Source organism: Sminthopsis crassicaudata, chromosome 2 (assembly GCF_048593235.1).
Source record: "Sminthopsis crassicaudata isolate SCR6 chromosome 2, ASM4859323v1, whole genome shotgun sequence".
Taxonomy (NCBI): Eukaryota; Metazoa; Chordata; class Mammalia; order Dasyuromorphia; family Dasyuridae; genus Sminthopsis; species Sminthopsis crassicaudata.
The window spans coordinates 333016491-333037472 of NC_133618.1; positions in this window are offsets into that span (position 1 = coordinate 333016491).

Below are 20982 nucleotides of genomic sequence, written 5' to 3' on the forward strand. Positions count from 1 at the left end.
CCCAACTTCAAGTCCCATCTCCCATCTCTATATACTGTGCCCCATAGCTCCCTAAATTCTAGCAATAGTATTAGACTGAGACACAGAGTCTATTCATTATCATAGAGTGCTGAAAAATTGGTTTCTATGGTTACTTTTCACATCTGTATCCTCTTCACATCCAGTAGTCACATGCTACAATTCCCCAGGTTTGCAGGGTCTCTCATCATCAATAAATAGCAATAAGAGATATATAAGTTACTTACTATTGTAGGGAATGTCATGTTATTTTGCCCACATAGGTGAAGTGTGTTCACATGAGTATGTCTAGATATGGATCATAGATAGGCAAGATGAGATATATCTAGAGTTTTTTCCCTCCATCCTTCTCCAAGGGAAATATATTGATTTTGGCCAGGAGAGGAAGTAGAAGATTAAGGCCAGCGGTTGGTTGACTGCTCTCCTTTCCTCAGAGAGAATGAGGGATTCCAGATTAGAATAATGCTTATCTGCTAATTTGTATTATTAGTCTGGGAAAAAGTATTGTTTAAGTTAAAATTGTATATCCCAAGCTATATATACAAAGTTTAACCCTTTCCCCATCAAATGCCAGTTCTACAGTGCACATAGGAAATAGCAAATAAATCCATTTATCCAAATAGAAAACAGTAAAATTTTGACTCATGAGAAAGACTCATGTATAATGAGGCTGTTGACTTTCTCTCTTTGCAGGGAGAGAAGTCTTTCTCTTCTTTTAGGGCCTAAAGAGAATCTAAAACCGTGCATTTTTACTCTCAGAACTGGAAGTAAAAAGACCAAGTGAGATCCCACGAATACCCTGCTTAAGAAGGGGCAGATTATTGAATAATCAGTCTCTACCAATGAGAAAAATCTTATATTAATGGGTTTTGAGCTACCTTCCTTATATTATGAATGCTTTGAATACGTAGGAAAACCTAAGCCTGGATCTAGCAATAGAATTCTATCTAGTATACTTTCTATGCTAAGGAAATTTTCATCTAGAAAATTTTCTTATGCTCTAGCATGGTGAATCTGAGAAAACAGTCAAAAGTGATTGTGTAGGAGCTTATAGTTTACAATGCAGAAATAGGGAATGTAGAGGCAAAAAACAGCAAAGAACTGACGATGGACCTATAACCAGCCTATAGATAATCAAAAGCATGTGGTAATTTCCCTTGTGTCTTAACAACTCTTAACTAACTCTCAGACTCATGAAATGGATATCTAGTAGAGATTCTAAATGCCAAAATGGAAATTTTGTCCAAAATAGAATTCATTAGTTTTTCCCCAGATCCTCTCTCTTCCTGCCTTTCCTATTTCTGTAGAAGCTCAGAACCTAGAAGTCATCTGGACTACTCATCATCTCTCACTCTTGATATTCAATCTGTTTCCAAAGCCTATGGATTTCATTTTCGCTATATCTCTCAAATATATCCCCTTCTCTCTCATCTGATACCACTCTAGTTCAGGATCTCATTGCCACATGCCTGGTTTATTGCAATAACCTGATGGTAGGTCCACCTGCTTCAAGTTTCTCCCCAATCCAAACAATCCTCCATTCAGCTAAAGTTATTTTCCTAAAGTACAGGTCCAATCACACCACCACTATCCATCCACCTCACTCAATAAACTCCAATGACTCCTTTTTGGCTTCAGGATCAAATGAAAAATGTTCTAGTTATCATTCAAAAATTCCTCATTACCCAGCTGCCTCCTATCTTTCCAGTCTTCCTATTCCGTAGTCCCCAACTGGTCTCCTGTCTGTTTAATAAATAAAATGTTCCTTCTCTTGGGTCTGGGCATTTTCTCTGCCTGTCCTACATGCCTGAAAAGCTTCCTCTTTTCTGACTACTGATGTTCCTGTATTCTTTTAAGTCTTAACTAAAATCCCATCTTTTATTAAAAGTCTTCTCTCTAAATTTTAGTATTTTCCCTCTATTAATTATTTCCCATTTGTTCTGTAAGTTGCTTGCTCTGTATATATTTGTTTGCATGTCATCCCTCTCATTAGATTGTAAGCTCCTTGAGAGAAAAATCTTTTTGCTTACTTTTTTATCTTTTGTAGCTTAACACAGTGTTTGTCTCATAGTAGACACATAATAAATGTTGATTGGTTGATTAAACAAGAAAATGTGGGAGGATAGGATGAAAGCAGTGGAGGGAAGAAACTGGTATGGAGGAAGTAGAAAAGGAATTATTACCTTAAAGAATAAAGAAAAGGAAAGGTGTAAATAAAGAATATTTCCACAGTAGGGAAAGGACAAGATATATATATATATATCTGTGGTTAGAGATGCAAGATTAATAGGTTTGTCTGAACAGAATTGTTACATAAGGAAATCACCTTCTCTAAGAAAGGGTTTTTCTCCCTAGTGCATCAGTCCAGCCCAAAAGAATGAAGTGCACAAGCTTCCCAGGTCAGCCATTATGCAGACTGTTCAGAGAAAAGTAGAACCAGAGATTGAATAACCAGCAATGGCGAGTAATCATAAGGACAAGGAAGGTACAAACTAGGATGCATAACTGAGAAAATAGACTCATACAAGACTGCTAGCTAATCAACACTACTTCGTTTGTACACAGTGTAAAGATCCATTCCTTTCTATCCATTGTTTTCCATCATGCCCAAGTCTCTTGCCCTCTGAAAAGGTAACAAATACCATCCCACCACACACTAGTCTCCTGCCTTTCTTAGGGTGAAGGGAAAATTCTCTTCCTTCAACTCCCACCTACCCACTAGTCCCCTCCCCTGAGCTGCCTGACACCCTGAGACCAGCTCCTTAGGGATCTTGATAACCCACCTGAATACATTCCTTTATGATTCACAAACTATTACCTGATGATACCTCCCCATCTCAGTGATTCTGAAACCCTGAATGTTATTATTTTATTCTATTCTCCATTCCCTAGTACCCACACCTTTATTTTCATTCCTGTTCCATAGATACCAAACTTCAAATTTGTTTCACTTAATTTTTTTCCTCTTCTCCTTCTTTTTATCTAAATCCCACTAATCCTTGGTTTCCTCCTGATGAGAACCATCTTTTTCAGCACTGACTATCCTTTTACTCTTTCTCCCCTAATAGTCAAAATGGGAGAATTTGGAATACTACTTGTCCTCATTATCACTTTCAGCCTCTCCTTCCACTACTATCATTCAGTAACTTTTCCTCTGAGGTCTATTCAAGTCACATCTGCCACCCAATCAAAATTCTGGTAGCTGTTGTCTACTGACTTTAAGAGAATTCAGTGCCTTGATCACAGATCACAACTTTTGCCTCCTTATACTAGGAGACTTCAACATACCTTCAAATTCCTTCAAACTTCTAATCTGAAACTTATTCAACTAACTCATTTCACATGAATCAGTCCCTTCACTCTACTTCAACTACACAGAGATGGTCATACCCTTGAGCTAGCCATAGTCTATAAAATCACTTCCATGGTCACAAATTCTGAAATTCCCTTACCTGAATCCAATATATTGTCATTTTCATTCCTTTTGTCCCTCTGCATTGCAAACTCATTCTTCAAATCTTATTCTTCACTTTTGCCTTGGCCTCCTATCCCTCAGTCCTCATTTCTTTACCAGGATATTACCTAACTACAAGTCTTTTCCTTAACTCCTTAGTGTACCAGTTCAACTTTACACTGTATTCTTAAATCTCTTGCCCCCTTGTCCTATTGCTGATCTCAATCAGTCAAACTTTATCCTTGGATGACTCCAACCAGTAGCTATCTTTGTTCAAAATCATGTGCTGCTGAATAAAGATAGAGAAAATCATGAGATTGCTAACTATGTTTGCTACAAGTTTATATTGCATAATCTCAAATGGTAGAAAAGCAAGGAAATATTTTTATGACTCAGAAATAAACTCACTATCTCAGTTAACACAACAGCTTTTCCAAATATTTTCATCCTTTCATAAATCTTCCATGTCTTCATCTCCCCTTACATTTTTAGCTTAGGAACTTGTTTCATATTTCACCATTAAACAAGATATTTCTTCTCCCATCTTCTTTATCACCTATAAGTCTTCTGCCATTATCTCTTCTCCATTCTTCACCAGTGTGGCCCTTCTCTTTGCCTTAACAAAGCCTTGTAAATGTTTCATCCTCCAGCAGATTATTTTCTCTATCATTCCCACTCTCTCCGTTTTCTATAATTTTTTGCTAATTGCTGCTATAGCCTATAAAATGTTATCTCTACTCTCAAAATTCCTTGCTTGATTCAGCTATCCTCACTAACATATCATATCTTTTTTATGGCTAAAAGTTTTGAGAAGATCATCTATAATTCATGTTTACATTTCATTCCCTCTCACTCTCTTAGATCTTTAGTTGGACTTTTGACCTTATCATTCAACTGAAATTGTTCTCTTCAAAATTACCAGTGATCTCTTAATTGGCAAAGCCTTTTCTCAGTTCTCCTTTCTGATATCTCTGCAGTTTTTCATACTGTTGATCATGGACTTCCTTTTACAAGTTTCAATGACCCTTATCTTGGTTCCCATTCTACCTTTTTAACCTTCTTAGTCTCCTGTGATAGATTTTTATCTAGACCACATCCATCAATGTTGGTTGTTCCTTTGGATTTTGTTCTGGGCCCTCTCCTCTTCTCTCTCTATATTATTTGCCTTGATGATCACACCACCATTCTATGGAATAAAAATTATCTCTGTGCTGGTGTTGCTCAGTTGGATTTTTCTAGGCTGAACCTCTTTTCAAACTCACATTTCTAACTTCCCACTGTTCTGCAGACATATTAAGCCCAACACATCCAACACTGAACTCATTATTTTTCACCACAAATACTCCCAAGTTTCTCTTCCTAGTCACCCTGGCTCACAATCTAATTGTCATCTTAACTCTTCACCCTTCCATTCCCTCCCAAATCTAATCTCTTCTTAAATCCCATTGATTTTACCTTCGCATCTCCTTCTCTAGGCTGACAATCACTACACTGGGTTTCTCCATTGTCTTACCCCTGGACTTGGCAATAGACTTCTGGCTTAAGCCTTTTCTGACTCTAATCAGACTCTATTCAGCTATATAATTAACTTTCTTAAAGCATAGGTCTCACTTTTTATCACCTTCTAGTCAGCAAATTCTCCCTATCATCTCTAAGATAAAATATAAAATCATCTGGCATTAAAGACCGTCATATCCGAGCATCCCCTCCTATCTTTCAAATCTTACACCTACTCTATTGCCCAATGAACGACCTTCTTGCTGTTCCTTAGACAACACACTCAGTTTTCCAACTCAGAGAATTTTCAATGGTTATCCTGCATGCTTAGAATCTTTCCTTATCTTTGTCTCCTTGCTTCTTTCAAATCCCAGGTAAAATCCCATCTTCTACAAGAAGTCTTTGCTGTCTACACCCAGAGAGAAGACTGTGGGAACTGAGTGTGGATTACAACATAGTATTTTCACTCTTTTTGTTGTTGTTTGCTTACATGTTGTTTTCTTTCTCATTTCTTTCCCTTTTTGATCTAATTTTTCTTGGGCAGCAAAATAATTGCATACATATGTATATAAAACATTGGATTTAACATATATTTTAACATGTTTAGCATATATTGAATTACTTGTCAAGGGGGGGAAATTTGGAATAGGTTTTACAAGGGTCAATGTTGAAAAATTATCCACGCATATGTTTTGAAAATAAAAAGCTTTAATAAAAAAATAAAATTTCTTCAGAAAAGAAGTCTTTGCTCATCTCCCTTAAAGTTAGTACCTTCATTATTTATCTCCAAATTCATCTAGCATATATCTTGCTTGTATGTAGCTATTTTCATGTTATCTGTTTCTATCCTCTATTAGGTCATGAACTCCCAAGAACAAAGTGGTGAACTAGTCTTTAGTGCATGTGGTCATCTCTGCTTTTTTAGATGCTTATAATTTATCTAAAAGTTATTCATAAAAATCCACACCAGAAGATTCTCTCAAAATGATGCTTATGAGCCAATATTTAAGGGAAGGAGAACCCCTAATATTTTGAAGAGATATTTCAATCTATGACCTGGCTAAATTCTGTGTATTTCTAATTAGCCACTGGCATTCCTTTTTTGCTTTCTTTGTCACATAATAAATATACATACATGCAGCACAAAAAAAAATCACGATTGATCATGGATTTTCTTTATGTGAAACAAAATCAGTAAGTATAATCTTTGTTTCACTAAGTGAAGTCAACCTGTTATTCTTAGACTCTAAGCTTAGAGCTCACACTCCAAGATGCCTTCAAGTATGATTGCATTGTACTGCTGCTACTCCTTTCGTAAGACATTTCTGTCTCCTCTCACTCTACTCTATTCCACCTGTCACTTATGTTCTCTTACACAGGGATTCAAAAGCTCCTGGTCTAGTGAAACACTTTTCCACCCTCAGACATTGGGATGAACTCAGTATCTTACAGGGCTGTGAAGGAGCACTATCCTTTTCAATCTGCACATCCCCAGGATTTCCAATTAAGGTTTAAAAAACTATTTATTTCACCCACAGGGAAATAAGTCTAAAACATTAAAATCCCAAAATATATGTACCAAACATATATGCAAAATATTCAGCATAGCAGTTTTTTGTTATAGCAAAGAACTAGAACAAAATAAGTGTCTATCAATTTTTAATGGCCAGACTCATTGCTGAATAGATATAGTAGAATATTAGCACATTTAAATAAATAACAAGTATGATATTTTGAATTCAGAGAAACATAGAAAATATATGGATTGATGCAGAGTGAAGCAAACAGATTCAGGAAAACAATATACACAATAATCATAAAAATTTAAATGGAAAAAATATTTTTAAAAACCCTGAATGTCCAAGTTTTAAATCTACAGAAGAAGAGAGAAAAAGGATCTTCTGTTTATTGCAGAAAAAGAATACTATGGTTATGGGATATTGTATATACTGACAAATGTGGTAGATATATGGGTTGATCTTACTGAACTGTTTTTTTTTCTTTTTAAAAATAATCTTTACTATTACAGAAAAATCTGAAATCAATGTGGCATAAAAACAAAAGGCTTTACAAAAAAGTAAAATATCATTGAAAGCATTTTGTTTTGCTTTTTGTGTTTTTTTTGTTTTTTATACTTCCCTCTATTTCTCCTTTTATTTTGCCTTAGTTCAGAATTTTCCAAAAAAAATCTCCCCAGGGAGCATCATTAGCTCTGGTCAGCAGGCAAGTTCAGATGAAGGAAGAAGAATAAACTTCCTCACTCAGTAGGCAGCTAGTCTGATGACTTTTCTTCCCTCCAGAGGTCACTGAGTCCTACACTATGGTCAGACTGACAGAAGAGGACTCCTGGTAGATTTTATGACCCATAATAACAGTCCTCCCCATGATGCAGCTGGGATAAAAAGGCTAATCAAATTTCATGCTTCAGGGTATGAGCTGATTACTGCCAGGGGCAGAAAGGAATTTATTCCCTGTGGCTTGGCCTTGCATGGGGGAACCAGGTGGATTCTGTGGGGTTTCTCACTCTACTGACAGATGTGAAGGGGGAAAAAAAAAAAGATTCATGAATCTAGAGCCCTTCCCCATTCTATGAATAGCTTTAATTTTCATAGCCTCTTAGACCAAAGTTAATAAGGAAGTGATAGAGAGCTCATTGGCAGTTTTGCTGAGAATAAGTTATCTGATCAGATGTTGACATTGAGAATGCATCTGAGGATTCTGCAAGATCTCTAATCTAGGCCTTGTCCCTAGTATCAAGATGTTAAGGTAAACCCTGTTTTCCAGAGCTAAGGCCTCACAAGCAAGCTGTGCCCTGAGCTTGACATAACAAAAATACTTTGCTCTTACCCTCCTGGATGAACTCACCTTCTGGCACAATTATTGTATTGCCTTGACCAGCCAGTGGTGTTCTCTGACCTCAGAAAGGCATCAGACAAGCTAAGACAAGTACCTAAATTCTGGTCATGATGTCCTGCTATGAATCAGATTTGTCTCATTGTTGATGTTACTCCTCAAGGTCAAGGCTACAGCTCACTGCATAGCCATTGGTATAAGTACTGACATCTCTCCATACTGCCTCAGTTTCTCCCCACTAGAGGCAAGGGCTCCAGCACATATATTCTTGCTTGCAAACCATTTACCTCATTTTGAAATTAAACTTCTGTTCGATTCCTGACTCTCCTGTCTCTAGCCTGCTCTGTTTGGTTCTAGCCATCCACAGTTTAGAGGATGATGCAGTTCAGTTAATATTAAGAATGAGGGTCCTGGACTTCCGGCCAAGATGGTGGCGTGGAAGCAGACAGCTGCTTGAGCTCCGTGTTTTCTCTCAGGACTTACTTCATGACAAGCCTGGGAGTTAATACTTGACTGGAAAAAAACCCCACAAATAATCACCAAGAGACAATATCCTTGAAATTTGCCAGAGAAGGTCTGTGTTTGTTCGGGAGAGGGTAAAACAGACTGGGTGCAGACTGAGGGCAGGCAGCCAGAGCAAGACAGACAGCTCACACAGCTCAGACCGGAGGGGGGAAGGGTAAGATCTCTGCCGTTTCTGAAAAAAGACTTTTACCCCAGAGTGGATACTCCCATTTTGGCAGCAAGCCAGCAGCAGGGAGAGGGTGTAATTACGGGAGGTGAAGAATAAAACCCCGGAAAGCCAGCGTCTCTCAGGGCCCGGCCACCCCCACCTCCACCCAGAGTGACTCAGAGCTTTTTAGAGCCTCAGAGCCCAGACATAGCACAGCCATTGCTGTCCTGTTAGTGCCTCACTACTGTCTCCCTCAGTCTGTAGAGGAAGCCCAGTAACACCATCCAGCCTCATTCCCCCCCAGAAACAGACCAATTGCTTCTCTTGTCAATTTGTTTTCTTCGATTCCCGCTTTGACAAAATGAACAAAAAATTTAAAAGGGCTCTAACCATTGACAGCTTCTGTATGGAGAGAGAGCAGACTTCAAATACTGAGGACACTAAAAGCAGATTGTCCCCAGAGGAATCCCTTAAGGGGAATATGAGCTGCTCCTCAATACACAAAACTCTCATAGAGGAAATCAAAAAGGCTCTCACAAGAGAGCTAGAAGAGAAATGGGAAAAGGAAATGGAAGCTTGGCAAGAGAGTCTCAAGAAGTCATCCCACATATTTAAAGACAGAGTGGATAAAGAAAACAAATCATTGAGAAGTAAAATTAGTGAATTGGAAAAGGTAAACAACTCCAAGGAAAACAGGATTAGTGAGCTGGATAAAGAAAACAGCTCTCTAAAAGATAAAATGGATGAAATGGAAAAAAATTCCATAGAAGAAAAAAATTAACTTAAAAACTCAATTGGACATTACAAAAAGATATTTAAAAAGTGAGTGAAGAAAATCCATTATTGAAAATTAGACTCGAACAAATAGAAATGAATGACTCAAGGAGAAACCAAGAAATAGTCAAGCAAAACCAGAAAAAGGAAATAATTGAAAAGAATGTCAAGTACCTTATTGGAAAGACAACAGACATGGAAAACGGATCCAAGAGACACAATCTGAGAATAATCGGACTCCCTGAAAAATGTGAGGAAAAAAAGAGCCTGGACACTATTTTCCAGGAAATTATCAAAGAGAACTGCCCAGACATTTTGGAAACAGAGGGTAAAATAGACATTGAAAAAATTCATTGATCACCTACTGAAAGGGACCCTAAAATCAAAATGCCAAGAAATATAGTGGCCAAGTTCAAGAACTGTAAGAGGAAGGAAAAAATACTGGAAGCTGCTAGAAAAAAGCAATTCAGATATGGAGGAGCCACAATAAGAATAACCCAGGATCTAGCAGTGTCCACATTAAAAGAATGAAGGGCCTGGAACATGATATTCCGAAAGGCTAAGGAACTTGGTATGCAGCCAAGAATAACTTACCCAGCAAAAATGAGCATCCTTTTCCAGGGAAGAAGATGAACATTTAACAAAATAAATGAATTCCATATATTCTTGATGAAAAAAACCAGACCTACACAAAAGGTTTGATCTTCAAATACTGAACTCAAGATATTTCTAAAAAGGTACAAAGAAATCTTGAGAACTATATTTCTGCCATAAAGATATGTAAAGAACACATGTATAATTTGTCCTAGAAACTAGAGATGGAAAGGAAATTATATCATAAAAAAGGGTAAAGTGGTGGTGCTACATCTCATGAAGAGGCAAAGGTAGCCTATTATATCTAAGAGAAAAAAAGGAATGAGATGAACATATTGTGTATCAATAGACATATTTGATTTATGGTGAAACTTCTTCCACTTCAGTGAAAAGTGAGAGGAAAGGAGTAAGCTAAGGGGAAGGCAATACAGAAATTGTGAGAAAAAGGGGTAAAATAGGAAGAGGAACTTTAAGGTGGGGGATGGATACTAAAAAGGGAGGACTGTGAAAAGCAAGTGGTGTTCACAAGTTTAATACTGGGTAGGGGGGGTAAGAGGGAAGGAAAAGAGAAAAGCATAAGCAGGGGTTAACAGGATGGCAAGCAATAAAAAAATAGTCATTCTAACCATAAATGTGAATGGGGCAAATTCCCTCATAAAGAGGAAGCAGTTAGCAGACTGGATTAAAAGTCAGAATCCTATTATATGTTGTTTACAGGAAACACACCTGAAACAGGGTGATACATTCAAACTAAAAGTAAAAGGGTGGAGCAGAATCTACTATGATTGAGGTGAAGCCAAAAAAGCAGGGGTAGCCATCCTCATCTCAGATCAAGCAAAAACAAAGATTGATCTAATTAAAAGAGATAAGGAAGGGCTTTATATCCTGCTAAAGGGTAGCATAGAAAAATGAAGCAGTATCAATATTAAACATATATGCACCAAGTGGTACAGCATCTAAATTCTTAAAAGAGAAATTAAGAGAGCTGCAAAAAGAAAGAGACGGAAAAACTATAATAGTGGGAGATCTCAACCTTATACTCTCAGAATTAGATTAATCAAACCACAAAATAAATAAGAAAGAAGTCAAAGAGGTAAATAAAATATTAGAAGTTTGATATGATAGATCTTTGGCAAAAGCTAAATGAAGACAGAAAGGAGTATACTTTCTTCTCAGCAGTTCATGGAACCTATACAAAAATTGATCATATACTAGGACATAAAAACCCCAAAATCAAATGCAGTAAGGCAGAAATAGTAAATGTATCCTTTTCAGACCACAATGCAATTAAAATTACATTTAATAAAAAGCCAGGGGAAAATAGACCAAAAAATACTTGGAAACTAAATAATCTTATACTAAAGAATGATTGGGTAAAACAGCAAATCATAGATATAACTAATAACTTCACCCAAGAAAATGACAATAATGAGACATCATACAAAAATGTGTGGGATACAGCAAAAGCAGTAATAAGGGGAAGTTTTATATCTCTAGAGGCCTACTTGCATAAAATGGAGAAAGAGAGGGTCAACGAATTGGGCTTACAACTAAAATTGCTAGAAAAGGAACAAATTAGGGACCGCGGTTTCTGGCAGACACTTCCAGTTTGAGTGCAGGGGCTTCTCACGTCACCTGCTGCAGACGTCCACTCCCCATCCGGACACATAGGCTGAGCTTCTTGCTGTCTTCACTATTCTATGCCCTCAAAGCACAGCAGTGCTAATCACCTCTGAAGCACTTCCAGGGAGGGGGTGGGGAACTCTCTCCCAGAGCTCTCTCTTAGCGCGGGCACAGGGGCCGCTGCATCCATCCGGTCTGGGAGGAAGCTGGTAAAGAAGTAAATAATTTCCTACCCCAGGGACAGACCCCAAAACACTTTTTAAGTATGAACAAAAAAGCTAGAAAAACTATAGATTCCTTCTATACAGAGAAAGAGCGGGTGTCCAACCCCGAGGAAGTTAACAGCAAAGATTCAGAAGATAACAACCTAAAGGGGAACGATTCCTGCCCCCCATCACATAACTCTCTCCTAGAAGAAGCTCTTAAGAAATTGAGGGAGATTGAAGAAAAATGGGGCAAGGAAAGAGAAGTTATGATAGAGAATAACAACGTCCTGAAATTGGAGTTGGAAAAAATAAAGAATTCACAGGAGATGCAGGGAAACAAAATTAGTGAATTAGAAAAGGTTAAAAAAACACAGGAAAGTAGGATTTCTGAATTGGAAAAGATAAAAAAGTCTCAAGAAAATAGAATTTCTGAATTGGAAAAAGAAAATAATTCTCAAAAAAAAAAAATCAGGGAAATGGAAAAAAATTCAATAGAGCAAAATAATTCATTTAAAAACGAAATTGGGCATTTACAAAAAGAACTAAAAACTGTGAAAGAAGAAAATAACTCCTTAAAAGTCAGGATGGAACAAATAGAAATGAATGATTCACAGAGAACCCAAGAATCAGTCAAACAAAACAAAAAAAATGAGAAGCTGGAGAACAACGTCAAATACTTACTGGGAAAATCTATAGACCTGGAAAATAGATCTAGGAGAGATAATCTGCGGATTATTGGACTTCCAGAAAACTATGACCAAAAAAAGAGCCTAGATTCTATTTTACAGGAAATTATCAAAGAGAACTGTCCAGAGATAATAGAAACAGAAGGGAAAGTAGATGTGGAAAGAATTCATCGAACTCCTTCTGAAATAGACCCTAAAAAAAGAACACCACGGAATATTGTGGCTAAGCTGCAGAATTACCACACAAAGGAGAAAATCCTGCAAGCAGCTAGAAAAAAACAATTTAAATACCAAGGTGCCACAATAAGGGTCACCCAAGATCTGGCTGCCTCCACATTAAAAGATAGAAGGGCCTGGAACCTGATATTCCGTAAGGCAAAAGATCAAGGACTGCAACCAAGAATGAACTACCCAGCTAAGTTTAGCATCTTTTTCCACGGAAGAAGATGGTCATTCAATGAAACAGAGGAATTCTATATGTTTCTAAGAAAAAAACCAGACTTAAACAAAAAATTTGATCTACATCCACAAGACTGAAGAGAAACAGAAAAAGGTACACAGAACCCTTGAGAACTGTAACTCTGTTGTGGGTATATAAAAAATACTCAAGGATAATTTGATTTTACTGATATAAAAGAAAAAAAGGGGGGTGTAGTAAAGGGAAGGAGCTCGGTTCAGAAAAAGGGGAAGGAGTGATAAAAAGAGGGAAACTACATCCCAGGAAGAGACATAGAAAATACACCATATCTGAGGGAACTTAGTGAGGGGGAAAATCATTGTGTGAATCTTACTCTCATCAGAAGAGGCTCAAAGAGTAAATAATTAACATATTTGTTTTTCAGAGAATTTTCTCTCACCTCATTAAAAGGGGGGAGAGGAAAAGGGAAAAGGAAAAGGGGAATAAGTGAAGGGACTTGGAGGGAGGGGGGAGGGATCCTAAAAAAAAAAAAAAAAGAGGGAGGGTTGCGCGTCACAAGGGGGGTCTGTAAATTAAATATCGGGGAGGGGGATCAGGGGGGTCAAGGGAAAAAAGCATAATCTGGGGATAATACGATGGCAGGAAATACAGAATTAGTAATTTTAACTGTAAATGTAAATGGGATGAACGATCCCATCAAACGGAGACGGATAGTAGATTGGATCAAAAAGCAGAACCCTACAATATGTTGCCTACAGGAAACACACTTAAAGCAGGGAGATACATACAGAGTAAAGGTAAAAGGTTGGAACAGAGCCTATTATGCTTCAGGTAAAGCCAAAAAAGCAGGGGTAGCTATCCTTATCTCAGATCAAGTAAAAGCAGAAGTAGATCTCGTTAAAAAAGATAAGGAAGGAAACTATATCCTGCTGAAAGGTAGCATAAATAATGAAGCCATATCAATACTAAACATATATGCACCAAGTGGTATAGCATCTAACTTTCTAAAGGAAAAGTTAAGAGAACTGCAAGAAGAAATAGACAGTAAAACTATAATAGTGGGAGATCTCAATCTTGCACTCTCAGATTTAGACAAATCAAACCACAAAACAAACAAGAAAGAAATTAAAAAAGTAAATAGAACATTAGAAAAACTAGGTATGATAGACCTTTGGAGAAAACTGAATGGCAATAGGAAGGAATATACTTTCTTCTCAGCAGTTCATGGATCCTATACAAAAATTGACCATATACTAGGACATAAAGATCTCAAAATTAAATGTAGGAAGGCAGAAATAATAAATGCCTTCTTCTCAGATCACAATGCAATAAAAGCTACATTCAGTAAAAAGTTAGGGGTAAATAGACCAAAAAGTAATTGGAAACTGAATAATCTCATCTTAAAGAATGACTGGGTGAAAGAGCAAATTATAGAAACAATTAACAATTTCACCCAAGATAATGATAATGATGAGACATCATATCAAAATCTTTGGGATGCAGCTAAAGCGGTAATAAGGGGAAATTTTATATCTTTAGAGGCTTATTTGAAGAAAATTGAGAAAGAGAAGATTAACGAATTGGGCTTACAACTTAAAAGGCTAGAAAAAGACCAAATTATAAACCCCCAACCAAAAATTAAACTCGAAATACAAAAATTAAAAGGAGAAATCAATAAAATTGAAAGTAAAAAAACTATTGAATTAATAAATAAAACCAAGAGTTGGTTTTATGAAAAAGCCAATAAAATAGATAAACCTTTGGTAAATTTGATCAAAAAAAAGAAAGAGGAAAATCAAATTGATAGTCTTACAAATGAAAAGGGGGATCTTTCCACCAATGAAGAGGAAATTAGAGAAATAATAAGGAGTTACTTTGCCCAACTTTATGCCAATAAATTTGATAACTTAAGTGAAATGGATGACTTCCTCCAAAAATATAGGCTCCCTAGATTAACAGAGGAGGAGATAAATTGCTTAAATAGTCCCATTTCAGAAAAAGAAATAGAACAAGCTATTAATCAACTCCCCAGGAAAAAATCCCCAGGGCCAGATGGATTCACATGTGAATTCTACCAAACATTTAAAGAACAATTAGCCCCAATGTTATATAAATTATTTGAAAAAATAGGGGATGAAGGAGTCCTACCAAATTCCTTTTATGACACAGACATGGTACTGATACCTAAACCTGGTAGATCGAAAACTGAGAAAGAAAATTATAGACCAATCTCCTTAATGAATATTGATGCTAAAATCTTAAATAAGATATTAGCAAAAAGACTTCAGAAAATCATCTCCAAGATAATACACTATGATCAAGTAGGATTTATTCCAGGAATGCAGGGCTGGTTTAATATTAGGAAAACTATTAATATAATTGACCATATTAATAATCAAATTAATAAGAACCATATGATCATCTCAATAGATGCAGAAAAAGCATTTGACAAAATCCAACATCCATTCCTACTAAAAACTCTTGAGAGTATAGGAATAAATGGATTATTCCTTAGAATAATCAGGAGTATATATTTAAGACCGTCAGTAAGCATAATATGCAATAGAAATAAACTGCAACCTTTCCCAGTAAGATCAGGAGTGAAACAAGGTTGCCCACTATCACCATTACTATTCAATATAGTACTAGAAACGCTAGCCTCGGCAATAAGAGCCGAGAAAGAGATTCAAGGAATTAGAGTAGGAAATGAGGAAATTAAACTATCACTTTTTGCAGATGACATGATGGTATACTTAGAGAACCCCAAAGACTCTGCTAAAAAGCTACTAGAAATAATTCAAAATTTCAGCAAAGTGGCAGGATACAAAATAAATCCACATAAATCCTCGGCATTTTTATATATCACTAACAAAATGCAACAGCAAGAGATACAAAGAGAAATTCCATTCCAAACAAATGTTGATAGTATAAAATATTTGGGAATCCATCTACCAAAGAAAAGTCAGGAATTATATGAGAAAAATTACAAAACACTTGCCACAAAAATAAAATCAGATTTAAATAATTGGAAAGACATTCAGTGTTCTTGGATAGGCCGAGCGAATATAATAAAGATGACAATACTCCCCAAACTAATCTATTTATTTAGTGCTATACCAATCAGACTCCCAAGAAACTATTTTAATGACCTAGAAAAAATAACAACAAAATTCATATGGAAGAATAAAAGGTCAAGAATTGCAAGGGAACTAATGAAAAAAAACTCAGAGGAAGGTGGTCTAAGTGTACCTGATCTAAAGCTATATTATATAGCAGCAGTCACCAAAACCATTTGGTATTGGCTAAGAAATAGACCGGTAGATCAGTGGAACAGATTAGATACAAAGGACAAAAAAGGGTACATCTATAGCAATCTAATCTTTGACAAACCCAAAGATTCCAACATTAGGGATAAAAATTCATTATTCGGAAAAAACTGTTGGGAAAACTGGAAATTAGTATGGCAGAAATTAGATATGGATCCACACTTAACACCATATACCAAGATAAGATCAAAATGGGTCCATGATTTAGGCATAAAGAGGGAGATAATAAATAGATTAGAGGAACAGAGGATAATCTACCTCTCAGACTTGTGGAGGAGGAAGGAATTTATGACCAGAGGAGAACTAGAGATCATTATTGATCACAAAATAGAAGATTTTGATTACATCAAACTAAAAAGTTTCTGTACAAATAATACTAATGCAAACAAGATTAGAAGGGAAGTAACAAATTGGGAAAATATTTTTAAAAACAAAGGTTCTGACAAAGGTCTCATTTCCAAAATATATAGAGAACTGACCATAATTTATAAGAAACCAAACCATTCTCCAATTGATAAATGGTCAAAGGATATGAACAGACAATTCTCAGAGGAAGAAATTGAAACTATATCCACTCACATGAAAGAGTGTTCCAAATCACTACTGATCAGAGAAATGCAAATTAAGACCACTCTGAGATACCACTACACACCTGTCAGATTGGCTAAGATGACAGGAACAAATAATGACAAATGTTGGAGGGGATGTGGGGAAATTGGGACACTAATACATTGCTGGTGGAGTTGTGAAAGAATCCAGCCATTCTGGAGAGCAATATGGAATTATGCCCAAAAAGTTATCAAACTGTGCATACCCTTTGACCCAGCAGCGCTACTACTGGGATTATATCCCAAAGAAATACTAAAGAGCGGAAAGAGACATATATGTGCCAAAATGTTTGTGGCAGCTCTTTTTGTTGTAGCTAGAAACTGGAAGATGAATGGATGTCCATCAGTTGGAGAATGGTTGGGTAAATTGTGGTATATGAAAGTTATGGAATATTATTGCTCAGTAAGAAATGACCAGCAGGAGGAATACAGAGAGGCCTGGAGAGACTTAAATCAACTGATGCTGAGTGAAATGAGCAGAACCAGAAGATCACTGTATACTTCAACAACGATACTGTATGAGGATGTATTCTGATGGAAGTGGAAATCTTCAGCATAAAGAAGATCCAACTCACTTCCAGTTGATCAATGATGGACAGAGGTAGATACACCCAGAGAAGAAACACTGGGAGGGGAATGTAAATTGTTAGCACTAATATCTGTCTGCCCAGGTTGCATGTACCTTCGGATTCTAATGTTTATTGTGCAACAAGAAAATGATATTCACACACATGTATTGTACTTAGACTATATTGTAACACATGTAAAATGTATGGTATTGCCTGTCGTCGGGGGGAGGGAATAAGGGAGGGGGGGTAATTTGGAAAAATGAATACAAGGGATAATATTATAAAATATATATATATATATAATAAAAAAAAAAAAAAGAAAAGAAAAGGAACAAATTAAAAACCCCCAGACAAACACGAAACTTGAAATTCTAAAAATAAAAGGTGAGATTAATAAAATTGAAAGTAAAAAAAAAAAAAAAAACTATTGAGTTAATTAATAAAACTAAAAGTTGGTTCTATGAAAAAAAAATAACAAAATAGACACCCTTTGTAAATCTGATTAAAAAAAGGAAAGAGAAAAAGCAAATTGTTAATCTTGAAAATGAAAAGGGAGAACTCACCACTAATGAAGAGGAAATTAGAGCAATAATTAGGAGCTACTTTGCTCAACTTTATGCCAATAAATTTGATAACTTAAATGAAATGGAAGAATACCTTCAAAAATATAGCTTGCCCAGATTAACAGAGGAAGAAGTAAGTAGTCTAAATAGTCCCATCTCAGAAAAAGAAATAGAACAAGCTATTAACCAACTCCCTAAGAAAAAATCCCCAGGACCAGATGGATTTATATGTGATTTCTACCAAACATTTAAAGAACAACTAATTCCAATGCTATATAAACTATTTGAAAAAAATAGGGATTGAAGGAGTCCTACCAAATTCCTTTTATGACACAGACATGGTACTGACACCTAAACCAGGTAGATTGAAAACTGAGAAAGAAAACTATAGACCAATCTCCTTAATGAATATTGATGCTAAAATCTTAAATAAGATATTAGCAAAAAGACTTCAGAAAATCATTCCCAGGATAATACCCTATGATCAAGTAGGATTTATACCAGGAATGTAGGGCTGGTTTAATATTAGGAAAACTATTAGTATAATTGACCATATTAATAATCAAATTAATAAAAACCATATGATCATCTCAATAGATGCAGAAAAAGCATTTGATAAAATCCAACACCCATTCCTACTAAAAATGCCTGAGAGTATAGGAATAAATGGACTATTCCTTAAAATTATAAGGAGCATATATGTAAAGCCATCAATAAACATCATATGTAATGGCGATAAACCTTTCCCTGTAAGATCAGGAGTGAAACAAGGTTGCCCACTATCACCATTACTATTCAATATAGTACTAGTGCTAGCCTCAGCAATAAGAGCCGAGAAAGAGATTCAAGGAATTAGAGTAGGAAATGAGGAAATCAAACTATCACTCTTTACAGATGACATGATGGTATACTTAGAGAACCCCAAAGACTCTGCTACAAAGCTATTAGAAATAATTCAAAACTTTAGCAAAGTTGCAGGATACAAAATAAATCCACATAAATCCTCAGCATTTTTATACATTACCAACACAATCCAAGAGCAAGAGATACAAAGAGAAATTCCATTCAAAATAACTGTTGATAGTATAAAATATTTGGGAATGTATCTACCAAAGGAAAGTCAGGAATTAAATGAGCAAAATTACAAAACACTTGCCACAAAAATAAAGTCAGATTTAAATAATTGGAAAGACATTGAGTGCTCTTGGATAGGCCGAGCGAATATAATTAATAAGATGACAATACTCCCTAAACTAATCTATTTATTTAGTGCTATACCAATCAGACTCCCAAGAAACTATTTTAATAACCTAGAAAAAATAACAACAAAATTCATATGGAAGAATAAAAGGTCGAGAATTGCAAGGGAGCTAATGAAAAAAAAGTCAGAGGAAGGTGGTCTAAGTGTACCTGATCTAAAGCTATATTACATAGCAGCAGTCACCAAAACCCTTTGGTATTGGCTAAGAAATAGACTAGTTGATCAGTGGCATAGGTTAGGTTCACAGGGCAAGATAGTGAATAAAAATAGCAATCTAATCTTTGACAAACCCAAAGATCCCAAATTTTGGGATAAGAATTCATTATTTGACAAAAACTGCTGGGAAAACTGGAAATTAGTATGGCAAAAACTAGGCATGGACCCACATTTAACACCACATACTAAGATTAGATCAAAATGGGTCTAAGATTTAGGCATAAAGAACGAAATCATAAATAAATTGGAGGAACATGGGATGGTTTACCTCTCAGACTTGTGGAGGAGGAAGGAGTTTGTGTCCAAGGAAGAACTAGAGACCATTATTGATCACAAAATAGAAAAATTTGATTACACCAAATTAAAAAGTTTCTGCACAAACAAAACGAATGCAAACAAGATTAGAAGGGAAGTAACAAATTGGGAAAACATTTTTACAGTTAAAGGTTCTGATAAAGGCCTCATCTCCAAAATATACAGAGAATTGACTTTAATTTATAAGAAATCAAGCCATTCTCCAATTGATAAATGGTCAAAGGATATGAACAGACAATTTTCAGATGATGAAATTAAAACTATTTCCACTCATATGAAAGAGTGTTCCAAATCACTATTGATTGGAGAAATGAAAAATAAGATAACTCTGAGATACTACTACACACCTGTCAGATTGGCTAAGATGACAGGAATAAATAACGATGAATGTTGGAGGGGCTGTGGGAAAACTGGCACACTGATGCATTGTTGGTGTAGTTGTGAAAGAATCCAACCATTCTGGAGAGCAATTGGAATTATGCCCAAAAAGTTATCAAAATGTCCCAGCAGTGCTACTACTGGGCTTATATCCCAAGGAAATACTAAAGAAGGGAAAGGGACCTGTATGTGCTTTGGCACATACATGTTTGTGGCAGCCCTTTTTGTAGTGGCTAGAAACTGGAAAATGAATGGATGTCCATCAATTGGAGAATGGTTGGATAAATTATGGTATATGAATGTTATGGAATAATATTGTTCTGTAAGAAATAACCAACAGGAGGAATACAGAGAGGCTTGGAGAGACTTACATCAACTGATGCTGAGTGAAACGAGCAGAACCAGGAGATCATTATACACTTCAACAATGATACTGTACGAGGATGTATTCTGATGGAAGTGGATATCTTCAACATAGGGAAGATCTAATCCAATTCCAATTGATCAATGATGGATAGAATCAGCTACATCCAGAAAAGGAACACTGGGAAATGAGTGAGCATTTTTTGTTGTTGTTGTTGTTGTTTTTCTTCCCAAATTATTTCCGAATACAATTCTTCCTTTGCAACAACAACAACAAAATTCAGTTCTGCACATATATATTGTACCTAGGATATACTATAAGATATTTAATATGTATGGGAATGCCTGCCATCTAGGGGAGGGGATGGAGGGAAGGAGGGGAAAAACTCAAAACAGAAGGGAGTACAAGGGATAATGTTGTAAAAAAAAAAAAAAAAAATTACCTATGCATATGTACTGTCAAAAAAAAGTTATAATTATAAAATTAATAAAAAAAAAAAGGAAAAGAAAAAGAATGAGAGTCCTAGGGGCAGCTAGGTGGAGTAGTGGATAGAGCGCCAACCCTGAATTCAGGAGGACTCGAGTTC